The following is a 17,561-nucleotide window of genomic DNA, read 5'->3' on the forward strand; positions in this document are numbered from 1 at the left end:
ACATGAACTGCTCCCACAGCCTTACCTGTACTTGTAATGGCTGTGTCACATTACTGTCACCGTGCTTTACAATGTCACTCATAAATCACAGGATGGCTCGGGTGGGAGGGGACCTGGAGCTCATCCCACTCCACCCCCTGCCACCGCCAACTTCCGCTGGCCCAGGCTGCTCCAAGCCCCATCCGAGCTGGCCTTGGACACTTCCAGGGATGCAACACTTCCAGGGGTGGGACAACATCCCCAGGGATGGTGCACAGCCATTTGATTTCTTTGACTTGCCATAGACTTCTTGTTGCAATCAAAAGATGAAGTTACCAGCACTTTAGGAGAATGTAAAACAATTATAAGGAACAAATTTTTTTAGGGAAATATGAAACTTTTATTATAATTAGATGATCAGATTGATTTAGGCTTTTTTGTCTCAGTGTTTTATGTGTCCATACACAAACAAGCCAACCCCCTGAGAGACCCCAGAGAGTAAGCAGACAGGTATGTACACCTTAATGCAACAGAACTGCCCCTGTTTATTAACCAGATAGTGCTGGGGCAGTGGTCGTAAATAAAACTACAAAAGTACAAGCCAAGGAGACTTGAAAAGTAATTCAAATTTTCCATGCACATCACATTTGGAAATACTGAATCCTGTGAGTTCAGCCACTGTCCCAGTTGTGTTGAGGTTTTAGAAGATACTCTTTGCTTCTGTTGGCAGGTCTCTTACCTTCCCTCCTGAGTTATAATAGCAGGAACTAAAGACTCCAGCACAGATAGATGCACAAAGGGAAAAACAATCATGTGCTTGGTCCTGGGGATGTGTATTTACAGCTCAATCTCACTATAACCCCTCCTCAGAGGCTCAGAGCAAATGCTCTGTGCAGGGATGGTTTGCTGGAACATGCTCTGCAGTTTGTTGTGTTACAGCAATGGAAGTGCCTGGTCAACATATTGACAGACTGAGAGAGAATCCACTTCTATGCAGATCACTCCACATTATAAAGATGCAAAGTAGCATTCTAAAATAAAAAAAAACATAAACTAGAAAAGGGTGGGGTGGAGCCACGGGCAAATGTTGGCATACATATTGCTTGCATTAGGAGCAGCAAGAATTATTGTCTCTGCAAACCAGCCTGGTGCAAAGGATCACAGCAACAGGCCCAGCTACCGAGTTATTAGCTCTTGCTTTTATAAACAGAGTTCTGGTTTGCAGCAGCCTTTCTAAAAGTCAGTTTAGTCTGGATCTTCCTGAGAAGGCTGGGCTGGTCTGCTCACAGAGTTGGCTGCCTGTAATCTGGTCCATTTAGGAAACAAACAAAAACTACTTTATTCAGGACTTAAACAATAAAGTTGTGATGAATCTGATTATGCCAGAACGCTGGTGATGCTGAAATACTAAATGTGTAATGTTGTTGCAACCACGGTGGATGCTTTGTTGTAAAATGATCTTTGTGTATCATTGGCTTATAGTGATGGATGCTGAGTGGCTGAATTTGGGAAGGGTTTTTGTGAAGCGTGCTGAGATCTTGGAGGAAACATACTGGCATTTTTTTTCATGTCCCTTTAGGTCTGAGACACATCAGAGTGCGTTTTATTTTTTCACTGTAAATATTAAAATGGTGCCAGCAATTTACTGCTTTTCATATGTGTGAGAATACTAAACATATGTATTTCTAAAGGAAATTCCAGAAGAATGTGAAACTAGCTTGTAGCAATAATTTGTAGGTTTGTGTCCATTGTTTTCAGGAATATGTAAATTGTTACATTATAGAACTCACTTTGAACCCTGCTGCATAATTAGCTGCACTAAACATCAGTATTCAATTTGGGAAATCTGTAGCCAAGTGTTTTATTAGAATTTCGTGGAAAAGGAGAATGTGAACAAAACCATAGAGCAAATGATCTGAAATGCAGTTAAAAATAATGAAAACCAAGCACCAGCCACATAAACACACCAGATGAAGACACAGCAAATGAAGATCATAAAAATTAAACTGGAATAAAAACGCATAAAGCCATTCCTCAGCTGAAGTAAATGGGGACATCTGCACCAGGAGTGAGGGAGCCGTGGTCACTGGCGTTTGCCGAGGGGCTGCTCTGTCAATTTTGTTAAAAGGCTCATGGTTAGGAGGAAATGACATTAACAGTAATGGCTTTTTGGGCAACTGGTTGCGCAGGGCTCCTGAAGAGATTTGGTGTTGCGACAAATGTCCTCCCCCAAATCCAGCTGATTTCAGCTCTTCCCAGTGTGCTCCACCCTGCTGTGGGGCCAGCCCGGGGGACAGGGACCTGCTGCAGGGACAGCAGCGTTGCAGCAGTGTCCTGAGCTGCAGGAGCTGCTGTGGCACCACCCTCTGCCTGAGGCTGGGGCACACAGCCACTGCTGCCTGCCTGTCAGCCTGGAAAGCAGGCTGGCTGCAGAGCAGCAGGATGGCTGCAGCGGCATTTGCTGGGGAGGATTCTTCAAGCACCCAGTGGGTGTGATCATAACCCCCCAAAATACCAGGAAAATCAAGCCAGGAGTTAATAGGGTTACAATACTGCAATGTCACGTACTGACCTGTACAAATCCGTGTGTTTGCATCTCCTTGCTTTGTGTTCCAGGCGCCCCAGCTCTGGCATCCATGGTGTGCCATCACTGCCATTTGCAGTGCTCCAAGCCCCAACCATTTTGAAGACCTGGTGTGAAACCCACTTGGGCTTGCGTCTCAGCACAGTTCTTTCCAACACAAATAAAACCCAGGGTGCTTGAATCGTTGGCTCAGGCAACTCCATCTGCCCATCTGGTTTTGTGTCTTACTGCTCTCACTTTCACGTGTGTCAGTTCCCTCGTGCCTCTCCTCACAGTCGTGTTCAGCTGTGCAAGAGATCTTCCTCTGCCTCCTTCCAGACTTTCCTTTAAACATGTGCACAGGAAAATACAAATCCTGACCAACTTCATAAAGAACTGCGAAAGAAAGCAGTAACCCTGCCCCGAAAGGTTCTTGTATGGGATCTCTGGTCAGCGGGAGCTTTGAGAACCTCACTTTGTGTTTCAGCCTCCTGCAGTGGGGTGGGTTTCAGGATGTGTGAGCTGGATGCTGCAGAGCGGGCTCCAAAGGGAAGAAAACACCTTTACTAATAAAGTTCTGGTAAGGGCATGGCCAAATTGCGTGCAGTCAGCTCATTTTCCCCGTGGGGAGTGTCTGGCTGCCTGTGCTGTCAGTCAGCACGGGGAAGTGCTGCTAGAAACCAGGGGAACATGGAAGATGGATGAGGCACAGCCGAGGCCAAGGTGCTGTGCCCAGGCAGGGACATGTTTGTGTGGGCTGTTTGCACAAGGCCCGGCCAGGCATTGTTCAGGAGAGAGGCGTGAGTGCGGGGTGCACGGGCTGAGACAAGGAACAGGGAGATCCCAGCCTGCTTCCCACACGACAGCTTACCTCCTTCTGCCAGGATTACCTGGAAGGCGTCTCGGAAGCTGGCAGAAGGGAGCTCGTGCCCAAGGAGCAGTACCTGCCCGCAGAAGCAAGAAGGAGGTCAGTAGTGGGTGCAGCAGGAAGGACTCGGAGCAGGATTTGGCCAACAGAGAATCAAAGAGAACAAATGACATCTCCTCAGTACCAGCAAAGCTATGGAAGGGCGGGATGGGAAAGGCAGGAGGCAATGAGACAAAGAAAGGTGGTGGTGATTATGATGATGATTGGCGTTGTACGACCGAGGGCTGCAAGAGGAGGGAACCTTTAAAGGGACGGTGAAGAGGCAGTGTTGGGTGAGGGCAGAGGAGGAGGGAGCAATGGATGGGGAAGGTGGGAAAGGCGGGATCTGGGCACGGCAGAAAAGGCCTGAGCAGAAGGGGTGAGAGCTGGGGGCAGAGGAACGGGGGAGCTGCCGGGGCTGTAGGGCCGGGACCCGCGCGGGGGGAGCGGGAGGGCGCCCGGGATGCTCCTGATTAACAGCGGAGGGTCCGGGCCGTGACCGGGCTCGGCATGTGCTGGAGCCGCGCGGCGCGTTCCCAGCCCCCCTGCCAGCGCCAGGGGGGTCGGAGGGGGAGCGGGGGAGAGGGGGAGGGAAGGAGGGAGGGGGAGCGAAGGGAAGCAGCGAGCGGCACGGAGCCCTCGGCATCCAGCGGCAAACGAGCGCTCCGGAGCCGCGGCTTCCTGGAAGCGGAGCCCGGCTGGGCGGCGATAAGCGGCGATAAGCGGCGATAAGCGGCGGCTCTCCGGGCCCTCCCGGCCGCCCGCGACAGCCGCGACAGCCGCGACAGCCGCCACGGCAGCGGAGCCGAGCCGCGCTCCGCGCCCGCCGGCCCGAGCGCAGGTAGGGCACACCTGGGCACACCTGGGCACGGAGCGGGGCTTGGGGGCGCGGGGCACCCGCTCCGCCCGCAGGGGAGAGCTGCGGGGCCGGCAGGGGACATCGGCCGGCGGGGACACGGACACCCGAGCCGGGACTCGGTCACTGGGGCTGCGGTCACCTGCGGGGCGGGCGAGCGTCTGAAACCGGGCAAGCCTCAAAGGATGCCGAGGCTCCTGCAGAGGCTGCAGCCGCGCAGGGAGGCTCGGCCGCTTTTTAGCCGCGGTGGAGGCATTCCCGGCAGGAAACACCCCGGAACCCCCCGGCAGGACAGCACCTGGCTGGAGCAGGTGGAACAGTGACAGGAGCAGCAGGAGGTTTTTGCCATCCCGTCGAGTTTGCCTTTTGGAGGTGTTGTTGCATGAGCTGGTTATATTTTAGTTGACTCTCTTTGTCTGTGCAAAGATTGCATTTTATTTGCCTTTTTTTTTTATTGCTTATTCGTGTAAATACAAGTTGAGGTTTTGGATCACAGCCCAGTTACATTTTGATTCAGACAGAGTTTAATTTCCCCTTTTAAAAAGTGTTTTAAATAAGTTGGGCCATATGGAAGTAGAGCTGTTAATCAACCAAAGAAACTTGAAGGAGTTTGAAAAATAAGGTTATATATTTCTGGAGCCATTTCTTGAGTATTGAACCAGCACCAGTACTCAAACTCCTGATTCAGTCATTTCCTTTGTTGGGATCAAGACTTAATCTGTCCATACCTGTGTTTTCACAGCTGCAAAAGGGGAGCTACACCTATTGATGAGGCGCTTACTTTTTTGTTTTTAATTTTTTTGAAAGCTCTTAATTAAAAACAAGAAAAGCGGAGGAAGATAATTTGCAAGGGTAGTAAACAGTGCAAAGTATGTCTGAGGGAATATTGCATGTTGAATGGGGAGGGTCACCAAAGATGCTGTGGCTGAAGGAGTGTGCAGTGAGGAGCTCCCTCTCCGTTGTATTCCTGGGTCGTGCAGTTCATCCCTTCCCTGCTCTGAGTCCTGCACAGTGAATGACACAAGCACCACGTGTAGCAGTGAAGGAAAAGCTGCACAAACCCTGCCAAAATGGGCTGGAGCTGTCGTGGAGTGGCAGGCCCAGCCTCTTTATGGCCCAGGTCTGGAGAGGAACGTGTGAGATGCAACGCGTGTGAGCTGGTAGTGCACATTAACCTGGCAGCATTCTCCTTCATGGAGCCTGGATGCCCTTTGGGGGAGTGAAAGGGCATCCCTGGGGTGACAGGTCCTCACCCCGAGCCAGGGCTCCGTCCTGGAGGCAGTCAGGAGCTGCAGGGCTGTTCTGTCAGCAGCACGGGGCCAGGGCCGTGGAGGGGGAGGCCAGAAGGGAGTTATGTAATGGATTCTCCAGGGACAGGGGAAGGATGGGATGGTTTCCTTCTGTCAGGACAAAGAGCAGCTGCTCTACAGTGTTCTCCCCAGCCCTGGGTTTCTGTGGAGCAATCCAGGCAGGGAGCTGGGATCCTGTAACAGCACATCCACCAGTGCCACTTTATTTCCTTCCAAGCCAATTCCTTCACAAGTGCTCCTTTGCAATATCCTCATAAAGAGTCTGAGAAATGGGCCTGAGCCACTCTGGCTAGAAAGGGAAACCAGGCTCAGTCTGTGGGGAGGGGAAAGTTGTGATCCTCGTGTGTCTCTCAGGGGTCTGAGGAGTGACAATGTGGGGTTCCAGAGCACCAGGACAAGGCAGAGGTTCTGGGTATAGAAAGTTATCCAAGATAAAGCAAAGGAGGGGAACTGTCTCAGAAGGATTATTAATTTGTTCCATTTGTATGAAATAAATAGACTGGAACTGAAGGAGATAATTTGTGTAAAATAGTAGGTTTAATATGATTTGAATCTGCACACTTGATCTTAGCCAGAAGGCTGAGAAAGAGGGAACAGAGTTGAGTTATCCAGACTGTTGTTGGCCAGCACTGGATTTTGGAAGGTGACTGGCTGGTGACAATCCAAAACTATAAACAGCGAGTTGTGCAAGGACATCAGCCAGCCTTTAATGGCTACAGGTGCTCGGGGCCCTGGCTTCAATTCCCATCCTCGGATGTGCCTGCAGAAGCACAAAAGGGACATACATGAAATACCAGGTTTAATCCACTCTTTTCAACTTTTCCATTTCTGCTGCCAGTTTATTCTCCCTGAGGACAGACTGCTTTAAACCAGTATGTCTTCAAAGATAGAATGCCTGAAAACTATCAGTTTTATTCAGTTCAACTTTTTAGGGCAAAAACTTGGTTTTCAGACAGACAAGGCATTTAATCACCAGTAATTCAGAAGATCAGAACACTGGGATGATCTTGTCATTAATACAGAAATACCCTAAGTGTAGTTAGCAAACAGATTTATATGTAACTGCTCTAGATGTGAATTTAGCTGTTTCACATTAAATAATAAAAACTATTTTATGGAGAACACATGCAATTATTATTGGGACAGTAACTGTGTTAGTGACATTTTATTGCTCGTGTTCTTTCTGTGAGTCCATCCCTGATCTGCTTGATTAAGTAGCAAAAATCTACTTCTGTTATTTCCATAATGTAAAATCTGTTGGTCCTCAAGAGCTTGAAGAGCCCAAGGCTGCATGTTTTGGGAAGAATTGTTTCACTGGAAGGGTGCTCATGCCTCGGCAGGGGCTGCCCAGGGAGGGTTGGAGTGCCCATCCCTGGAGGGGTCCCAGGAGGGAGGTGGCACTCAGAGCTCTGGGCTGGGGACAGGGTGGGGACTGGATGTTCTGGGAGGGATTTCCAACCTCAGAGGTTCTGTGACTCTGGGAGGGGTCGCTCATCCTGGGGCAGAGGAGCTTTACAGACACTTGAGGGGGTTTGGCCTCGTGTGCTCCTGGCAGGTCAGGTGTGAAATGGTGATGGTCCAGCGGTGTTTGTGCAGTGCTGGCAGATAAGAGACCAACATCAGTCTTGCTCCACTGCATAGGGAGAGTTATGTTTATGATTAGGGGATGAACCTTGTTCCTCTCAGCTGGATAACTCATTTATTTCACACGGTAGGAACAGCAGTAGCAAAGCACTCATCATTTTATTTTTAAAAACCCCTGGCTTATAGACTGTGTTTACCACGGCAGGTTTCTCTAAGCATTGTTGAAATGTTTTAAAACTTGCAATTTGAAGCTATGCATAAATACCCATAGCTGATGTTCTGTGTGCCCGGGGAGGCAGGAGGGGTGACCCGGTTACGTGTGCTCACAGATCTCTCTCTGCTTCACGTTCTTGCAGACAGAACAACAACACAACTTTCTTCTTTCAGGATAGTTAATGTTCTGGCCCAGAATTACAGCACCAGATGTGTTGCCACAGAAACAATTTAAAGGGAGAAGGAATTGTAAGCAAATTGTCTTTCTTGTGGAAAATGTTTGAGAGCCTCTCCCTGGTTTCCCTGTTTCTATCTATGTGCACAGCAGAGAATAAGGGACAATTTTGCTTTTGTTTCGTACATCTGCTATTGGTTTAAAATTCTCTATACAGGGTTGAAAATTGAAAAATATTCTATTATGGGCATGACTTATGTACCTCAGAGACATTTTTTATTAAATCCTGATTCATTTTTAGAAGCTTTTTTCCTTTAGAAATGTGCTGTGTGCTAGCTGATTTACTTACCTCCACTTGCAACATGCTTTGGAAAATATTTCCAGTCACAGTTGTTTCTGTGAAAGTAAGAAAACATTTGACTTTATAGTTATCCCAGATTTGGATGCTGAGAATTAGGATCACATTCTCCTTACTACAAGTGACATGCTGATGAAAAGAGGGAATGTTTATAGGAAATATTTTGATTTAATTTTGCCTAGGAAGCCTTAAAGTAGCCAAAGCCCTTGATTTTAGCTAGTGTTTCTTTTTGTCAGAGCAGTGGATGCTCTATTCAACACACTCTTTTCTCAGCTGTTATGAAAATATTTGTGTGAGCAAAATGCAATGTGAATTACCTTAATATGTCCTTTTGACATTTTTGACCACAGCATAACATCCTTATCCTGCAGGTTTGCATTCTGTTTGGGGAGAGTAACGAGTGGAACATCCAGGAGGGTGCCAGCCCTGGCAGAATTTTAAAAAGGCCACAATCCGGACATAAAGAGCCTTGTTTCCACGGCTCTTTGTGCTTCATGCATTTGGGAGGCCTTTGTCCCTGCACATTTTGAAATACTGCTGGCTGTGGAACTGAAAGAGCCATAACTGGTTTATCTTACCAAAAGCCAAGGTGAAGTTTGGGTCTCTTTGGAGCGATGGAAAGATTTTGCCATATGCAGTTGTGTGCATGATGCTGCCCGTGGTTGGGAGGGAATGGGCACCAGGGTTATCCTGAGAAACCTCCTGTCCTTACTTGTCTGTTCAGTATTCTCCTCTGTGGGAGTTATGATTATTAAATATGTTTTCTTATAGCCAGACTTTCAAACGACCCTGCGTCTGTAAATACACAATTTATTCCCTTTTTCACTCATTCTTGTACAAATCTGGGATCTTCACTTCTCCTTTGATGAGAATTGTTTATAACAGAAATAAATCCAGGTGTCCCTGAGTTAGGAGCAGTTGCTTGTGCTTCAGAAAGCAGTTTTACCTTATTCCAGGTGTCCTGCCAGAGCACTGGATTGCAGTCTCAGAGCTCTGGAGCTAGGCTGCGTGCCATGTCCCACACTGCAGTCCTGGCAGCTCCACAGGCATCTACATCACCCAACAAGATCTGCCAGGCCGATAAGAAACTCATTTCTCTCTTGCATTCCTTCTCCAGGCTCAACTCCAGCCCTGGGTGTGGAAGGAATGCAGAGCTGGGTCTGGAGCTTGTGTCTGCACAGGTTAGAAATGAACTTGCAGTGGGAAATGTGGCTCTGGATCTGCATCCCTGCTTGCCTGGGACACCGCAGCTATTTGCATCCAGGTTTCTGCTCTGGGAGCTCTGTGGGGTGGAGTCAGCCCTTGTGTTTACAGGCTGATCCAAAGGTGCCCTTAATTAGTTCACATCTCTGCTGTTTGATCCCATGAGAAGGCAGCTTGGTGTTTCCTTAGGCAGTGGAGCTTTCCCAGACAGGCACTGTAAACTGGAAATATAGGTACTTGTAATTTTCTTAAAAACCTCCTTTGGGCCTGAAATGTCTTGTGCTTGGTTTCAATCCAGTATTGACTAAGACTGGAAAGTGTGAATAATGCCAGTTCAGCTGTATTTGAGTTATTCAAATGAGTTTTAAAACTATGTACTTTCAGCTTATATTGTTCCATAATTCTCTGCACTTACATAACCTCTGTTTTATTATTGAAATGGCTACAGACTTGAAGAGGGAACTATAATTTTCCAATACTGGGCCTGAACAGATAAACAGGGAGGCAATTCCAAGGCCTCAGTGTGCTTTGAAGTCTGGATGTTTGCTGCTTTAATGTTGGCCTGAGTAGGTTTGTACTTTTACTGGTGCAGAAGAACCTCCATAGCCTTCCCTTTCCCTGGGCACTGAACTCATGAGACGTTTCCATTACGTTACTGAAATTTCACAAAAGGAGTTTAGAAGATTTCTCCAGATTGTGACAAGGATTTTGTTGGAAGGGCTCTGTACAGTTAAAATAGCAGGCCAGGGTTTTCCGGAGGGACGTTCCCAGTGCAGCTCTTTGAGCCAGCACTGCCGCCCAGGGCACGTGGCTGAGCCTCGATCTCTACACAAAGTTCATGGCTTTGCTAAAGTTTGGAAGGCAAGTGGTTTGTAGCAAGTTAGTGACCTGGTTTTTTAGAATGGCAGACAAGAGAAGAGCACTTACATTGGGTGGATGGTGTGTGGAAATGCCTGACTTCTGCAGTAACACACTGTTGTGTAAGTTTGTTGTAAATGTAACTGTGCGTTTCTTAGTGCTGTTAGTGCAGCACCAAATGCCCAGAGTGGATGGAAATGTGTCACTGTTGTCTGAAGTGGAGCCCCAGACACTGACCTGGAAGGTGAGGCCCCTCTGAAGAGCCCTGACATGCAGAAATGTTCCTTCTGTTAGGCTCAACAGGCCCTGGGACAATAGAGCTGTCCTTTGTGTAACTCTGCTGAGCTCATTGGAGCTCCTTCCTAATTCCACTGAGGCCAAGTTGTGCCTCTCCCTTTTTCTGAAGGGTTCGCATGCCAATGTGTTGTGCAACAACATAATTTGTTAACAAATAAAGAAGAATTTAAATAACCTTTGAAAATCAGTGCGGGCATCCCAGCTGCCTGCAAACAAACAGCAGAAGTGCAAAACATTTAAGTAGCAATGCAAAGTATCTCAAAATTGCTTGAGCTTGGGTTCTTCAAGAACAAAACCACAATTGTAAGGAGAACATGCTCTGCAGGAGAAGGCTCTGGATGAGAACACACACTGCATCTTCAGGTGAGGTTCAGACGTAATTTCTGTGCTGTTTTCCCCAGAGCTGTAGTAACCCATGATGAATCTTTTCCCCATGCCAGTATGTGTGAATTTGACTACTTTTAGTTTCATTTAAAGCAATAAGTGAGGATACTTTGACCCGTAATTGTCAAATTATGTTTACAATACAGTAAAACTGTATCTTCTTGTAAAATATCCCTCTTGAGGAGGGATAAGGAGCAAAACTCCACATTTCTGTTAGGACATGGAATGCACTGCCTGCCCCTGCGGCTGTAGTTGTGTCAGTCTGCATTTAGTCCTGGTGTGTTGCTGGAATCACTTGTCAGTATGTTTTGTATCTGAATTTGGAAGGTAACCCAAGGGTGCCTTTCTGCCAGGAAGGTCCCTGCTCTGTGCATTGTCCATGGCAGCTCTGCAGAGGGTCTGCAGTGGGGGCTCAGGAGATCACTGGTCCATAGATGCTGAGCAAACCAGTCCAAGCTCTAAGAAAAACTCCTTGTGATGCTGAAAAATAGGAAGCACTAAGCAGATGTGTTAGTTGCAGTAAAGGCTTTGGGTCCTCAGGGAACAAACAGTTTGGGTTCACAGTCTTTGAAGAAGTCTGAGACAGCTGATTGATTTTTTTTTTTTTTTTGTGCACAAAGCTGAAGTGCATTTTCATGAGTGACTCTTGCCATGTTTGTTGATGGTATTCATAACATTTCAAGGGACCTTAAATTACATTAGCTTTTGGCCTAAATGTTGAAGTGGTTTGATCTTGACTGATCCTGCTGAGCAGCTCCTGCCTAGCACTTCCAGTTGTGTCTGCCTTTTTCTTCCAGGGAGCAGCTCTCGTGTGCTTGGGCTGGGTGCTCTGGGGGCCCTGACATTTCCAGGAATTTGTTATCTCTGGCAGAGGCCTCGTCACTGTCAGCCATTGATAAGTGGGAAAGTAAACATGTTGGTGATGAGACAGTGCCCCTTCAGTGGCTGAGCACCAGTCTGATTCCATTGCACACTGTGCTCCTCCAGAGAAAAATTCTTCTACCACTCATTAATTTTTAAAATTGTCTTTGCTGTATGATTTTTGTTATGACTTATCTGCTCTTGCTCCCTTTTAATGGAGAGGGGTTTTTCTTGTTTGCAAATTTCAGTCACGTTAGAGCCATCACCTCCTAGTCTTGCTAGAAACACTTCTGAAATAAGTGTGGCAGCTATTTAAATTCTAATGAATATGGGAAGGAGTTTTCACATGACCAAACAGATTGTATTTGCTGCCTGTGAAACACCTGAGTTAAACAGCAGAGACAAAACCCCAGGGCTGAAGGAAGGGAGGGTGCAGAGGCCAGGGCAGGTCTCAGGTGCTCTGGTGGAAGCACAGCCACCCTCCTGTGGAGATGTGCTCTCAGAACTGGTCTGGGGAGCCCTCCCTAGCAGCCTGGCAGGAAAACAAGTGCTTTGGAAAAGCCACATGAAACAGCCCTTGCTAGGATGTCTTCTTTAGAAGGGGCACTCGGGAAGCAGCAATCCCTGTGGGTTTTGTGGGGTTTCCTGGGCAAATGATGCCCAGAAGTCAGTACACGAGTTTGCCGCCTCTGATTTTATAACTTTCCAGAGAGTGTTGCTGTAATTCTGTTTAGGCTTGAGACAATCCAAAGCTGTCTTCTAGGCAGGGCCAGACTGACTAAACTTGAATATCTGGTTTAAATGTAGTCCAGTTTAGACTGCATTTTCCTCAGCTGCTCACTGCACCATTTGTATCCTAATGCACATTAGTCTTTCAGCTGTTTCCAAAGACATCTCCATTTGAATGTTTAATATCTAAGAACCAATTAGTTCCATTTTGTTTTCCTTGGATAGTTTGCAATTAAACATTCTTTCAAGTGGGCTTTATTTAGCTAATTCCATCACAAAAATAAGCTCTAAGGGAATGAAGAGAAGTTCAAGCTAGCCAATGTTTATTTTTATTATTAATAATTTATATTATGAGAGTCCCCAGGGGAACGAGGGCCCCACTAAACCCAGTTTGCTCTGCGTGCAATGACTGTGTCTCACAAGACTTTGTTCAGCAGAAGATTCCTTCTTGCTGCTGTGGCTCAGTGCAAGGGACCTGCTCCACACTGCAGGGAAAGGACTGATGAAGAGCACATAAAACCAAATCAAGAATCATAGTTTCAAAGAAGCTTAAGCTAGGCACCAGAGGGAGAATCTGATGCATCTTTTTTAAAAAAGAAAAAAGCCACACTTATGTATTTTTCCAGTCTGAGTGCCAAATCATGACCTCCAAGGTCTTGTTGATCATTTCTGAAGTGATGGCAATGCTCCCAGTGACTGTGAGGGAGCGAGATTGGGCAGAGAAGTGATGGTCCTAAAAATTTTATCTCTTTCTGAACTAGCAGCAAGGGGCTCTTTATATTTCAAACACACACTGATGGGCAAAGCTGGTTTAAAAACTGCTCTTGTGTAGTCAGATTTCTGTCAGAAATTACGGTTTTCACAGCATCTGATCCTCAAGAACTGGTCTGCTTTGTGTTTTACAGGAGCCTTGAGAGGAGCAGTTTAGAGTCCCTTCAGAGCTGCAGAGGTGACCAGAGGCAGCCCTGGGTTTCTGTAAATGGCTGAGCAGAGTCAGAGCAGCTCCCGTCACCTGGGGGATCCTGCTCCCTCGGGGATCCTGTGTGGGTTAGGGGGTAGAAGTGATTTTGGGGTGAGCAGGGCTGTGGGGTGCAAGTGCCTCCAAGCAAGTGCAGCATTTTCCTCCTGGAGGAATTCCCATCCTCCTCCCTTTCCCTTCTGTGGAAGCTTCAGGCTTTGCAGCACTCTTTCCATAATTCCAGAGGCAAGACCTAGACAGGAGTTTTCCTGACCATGCTCCTGTCCTCATTAGCTCAGTTTAAAGGGGGTGAGACATCTGGCTCCCAGCACAGCTGTATGGTTGGGATGGGGGCTTTTTCTCTCCACAGAAAAATCACTAAATCTGGCCATTTGAGACACAGATTTTATAGGAGCTAGAGCTGGGCTGTGCAAAGTTCACCTCATTAAAAACAAGCCCAAACCAAATAAAAGCAGAGAATAACAGCGTAAAAAATGTGGGCCATGAATGTTAGAGCATGTGTATTAGGAACTGGTAAGAAGTGAAGGGAAAAGTACAGCTATACCCACATGCCTTCAGAGTTCTTGGGTTTTTCCACAAGTAAGTATTTGGCTTTAAAGCATAAACCTTTTGTCCCTTCTATTTCTCTCTTCCATGAAATTTTATATACTTTTCCTCTTTTTCCAGTGTTCTTTGGGATACTGATCCTAACTTAGCAACTTCTTTATTTCCGTGGCACAAGATTATCTTGGTAATGTTTATGGGAATAAACCATGTTTGCCACAGGAAGTGGGATGGTTCAATTCCTAGTACAGGGACAGTTTTCCTGGTCAGACAGCTAAATGACACAGGGCTTGTCCCACTTCAGAAGCAGCAGGATGCTGTGAGTCACAGAATTCAGGTTTTGGAGATGACAAATTACATCCCCCATGCTGTTGGACATCAGATTTCACTCCTGCTGAAAGTTTGTCATCTGCTTTGGTTAAATACTCCTCTCAGTGTAATAATCAAAGCATTTATCTGTCCATCATGGTGCTGCCACTGAAACTTAGCCTTGGGACTTTCCACAACCCTAAGGCTGAGATGAAGGACTTCCTCATGTCATGATTAACCTGGAGATGGCTCCTGCAGGAGAAGGCTGGCTGGAGGCAGGACCACACCTGAGAAGTGTTTGTAGCCCACACCGAGGCACAGGCTGGGGAAGCCAGGGAGAATGAGGTCTGCATGACAGAGGGATGATCCCTGGGGCTCACCATTCATAAGGAGGATTCTCTCACGGCCAGAGCTGCTGGGATTCAGTGCCAGGCAAGTTTTCCTTTGTCCCAAATGGAGGAGCCTGTGCATCTCTTGTAAACTGCTCTGCCTTGGTGGGGTTCACAGCCAGCTGTGACTCCCAGAACCACATTTCCACGAGGGAAAGGGCACAGCCCATGGGGTGATCCGTGCTGAGCTCCCCCAGTGCTCCCTGGCAGCTGCTGCTGCTGGGAGGCACCGAGAGGCCACGGCATCGTGCCTTGGAAAATAATTTCCAGGTCATTAACTAGGTCAGGCCAACTCCTGCTGCCGGATTCTGCTGGGAATCTGGAATAAATGGCTGATTAATTTCCTCTGGATGTGCACACTGTCACTGAGAGCAGAACTCGGAGCTGCGTGCTGAGATGGAAAATGATTGCAAACACAGGAACATTTGGGGTGCAGGCTTGAAAAGCAGCTCACCCTGGACTTGAAATTTGAGTCCTGGTTCAAAGAACCCCCTAGAAATGGGGCCATCAGACCTGACCTCCAGCACGGGACAAGCTGTCTGAGAGCACTGCCTGTGATACTCAAATTTATTGCTGCCTAGGAAGCCTGGACTCCAGAATGCCATTTCCAGAAGCTGGCCAGGAGCTGTGGGAGGGCCAATGGGGAAAGCAATAACTTGGATCAAAGCTGTTTATCTGGTTTTCTTTCAATGACTTAAGTATGGCTAGGAGGAAGGTCTGTCAGATGTGCACTGTTTAAATATATATTCAAGAGTTGAATCTGCATAGATACAATTTGCAAAAGTACCAAAACTAGTTACACACTGAAGTCATCTTTCTAAATAATGCAAGCTCTGAATGTAATTCTTATTAAAAATCAATTGAAGTTGCTCTTAAGAGCCTAAAGTACCTTTGAGAGTGGGGATTATATTCCTGAATCATTTGATGCTTTCAAAATAGGACCTGACAGATGTAAGTTTGGTGCAAAGTAAAGGGCCCATCTCATAATCTGAGTTAAACAGGCTTAGGTCAAGAAGTTCTGTGGAACATGTGCAGCTACACAGGGGAGCAAAATCTTCCATCTAGAGCAAAACTGTGATGTAATTGCTCATATTGCTCAGTCTTAACCCAGCAGCAGTGTCTGGTGAATGGGTGGAAGCTGTTTGTGCCCCTTCTCTCCCTTTTCAGCAATCTGTTTTACCAGATGGAGCTCGACCTGAAGCACACATTTCCCGTGGCTGTGGCTGCAGGGGCTCTGCCCTGTGAGTGCTGGGCAGCTCAGCTCACACAGCTTCACAGCAGTGACAGCCACAGCTCAGAATCCCTGCTGCAGGGATTGCACCAAACCTGCTCAGATTTCTGCTGGGAATCCGGGTGCTGGGAGCTCTTGCCACAGCCTGGATTTGTCTGAAGAAAAGATCCCTGTCTGGGTGGGATGTTGTGTTAAAATACCCATTTTGAGATGTATTCTGAGATCAAGGGCTCTGCATATCTCCCTAATTCAAATTATATTTTTTTCTTTTGACAGATAAATTCGTTCTGCCAATAACTGTGTAAATAGAATGTTTGTCAAACAGCTGAACAAAACCACTTGAAATGTAAGGGGTCTGAATGATAAATTTGGAATGTTTATGTAGCGCAGTAGACATTGCTCCTGAGGTCAGTGGTTTTCCTGAGGAATGCTGGAGAGCAGAGATGGAGCTGAGGGTGTGTTTTCCCAGGGGATGCAGCCCCGGGCTGTGCCAGGGGGTCACTCACTGCTGCTTCACCAGCCTCCAGCACAGCCCCCTGCAGGGTGGCAGGGCTGAGCCGGGACCTCCTCAGCCACCTGGCACTCTGTGCTCTGGGTGCTTCACGTGCCCAGCACTGCCCAGCCCAAGGCAGTGACTGCAATCACAAAACCTGCGCTGGGTCAGGCCTAGAGCAGCCCTGAGGCTGTGACAGGATTGCAGTCCAGGGTGGCAAACTGATTTGTTTCTTTATCAGTGCCATGAAAGACCAATGCTGTGTCTGCTGTGGTACCACCCCTCAGCAGCACCCAGAAGGGGCAGTCAGATCCACTGTCCCCGTGTTTGGAAATAACCAAGAAGAAAAAGAACTGTGATTACAGCAATGTGTTGTAAACAAACATAGTCCAGTCTGCAAAATCAGTCTTAAATTTAACTTATGCCAAAGATTTTTTGATGTAATTATGCTAGGGTTGTCTTTTCACTCATTAAGTGCTTGTAGTATGTGTTTCTTTCAGCTAAAACCCTGATGCTGATGCAATTCTAGCAGCAAAGCTGTTTTTCTGTTAGAATCTATAATAAATTCAGGGAAGCAGAATGAAAACCACAGCTTTGACTGACTTTTTATTGAAACAGCTGATGACTAGTTGGAATCACAGCTCATTCCTGAAGTCCAGGGCAGGTCTCTGAAGGCCCGAAATGTTCATGTCCTGAATCACTGCTGGTTTTGGTTCTGTGCAGCCAGAGCTGGGTTTCGGCAGAGATGGTGCAGAACAGGCACAGCCCAATGTCACCTTTGTTTGGCTGTCATGAAGTGAATTTTATAAAACCGTGCTATAAGAGACACAAATTCCAGGTGGCAACTCTGCAGCAAACTTATGTGCTCTGCTGTGCACAGGGGGGTCTCCTGACAGCACAAATCTAAGCCCCAGAGTTTAGCAGGAAGGCTCCAGTCCCTGCAGTAAACTGTTGGGCTCCCCAGATACTGAATTAAGTATTATGTTGTGACACTACAGAATGAAATCAACTCTGTTTGGTTCCCACAGCTAGAAGATAAGATGGCTCTCTTGTCTTTCCAAGTAAAGCGAGTGCAATATTTACAAATGAAATGATGTACAAAAATAACAAGGGTCTAAAAGCGTAAGGAGAAGGCTTGACCAGGGCGTGGAAGGCAAATTGCCATGATCACAAAACGTGTCCACAATCACAGGTGAGCCTCAGCCACTGGAGTCGATCACAGCTGCTGTCTGTCAGTAACTGTGTTATTTCCTATAGTGACAATAATTTGGTTTCAGAGCAGGGGTGCCCACTGGTGAGGTCTGGAGCCTGCCCAGGCTGCCAGAGCCCAGCAACAGCCC

General features: G+C 47.2%; 1 protein-coding gene and 1 long non-coding RNA gene across 4 annotated transcripts in view; one reads left to right on the forward strand and one right to left on the reverse strand.

Moving 5' to 3' along the window:
• Positions 1–17,561, forward strand: part of RIPOR3 (RIPOR family member 3) — a 207,959-nt gene that overhangs the window by 159,829 nt on the left and 30,569 nt on the right. Inside the window, exon 1 of one of the 3 annotated variants that reach the window (XM_068208086.1) lies at positions 4,185–4,290. The exons of 1 other annotated variant lie outside the window; for it this stretch is intronic. The gene's annotated coding sequence lies outside the window, so the exon portion shown is untranslated. Of the gene's footprint in view, positions 1–4,184; positions 4,291–8,740; positions 9,127–17,561 lie in introns of those variants that run through there. One more of the 3 variants, XM_068208087.1, reaches the window with a different exon arrangement.
• LOC137484325 (uncharacterized) lies at positions 627–4,015 on the reverse strand. The gene is made up of 3 exons (XR_011004829.1): positions 3,414–4,015; positions 2,552–2,887; positions 627–1,010 (listed from the first exon to the last, which is right to left on the reverse strand). It is a non-coding gene; the product is annotated as an uncharacterized lncRNA (long non-coding RNA).

The sequence above is a fragment of the Anomalospiza imberbis genome, chromosome 17, assembly GCF_031753505.1.
Source record: "Anomalospiza imberbis isolate Cuckoo-Finch-1a 21T00152 chromosome 17, ASM3175350v1, whole genome shotgun sequence".
Taxonomy (NCBI): domain Eukaryota; kingdom Metazoa; phylum Chordata; class Aves; order Passeriformes; family Viduidae; genus Anomalospiza; species Anomalospiza imberbis.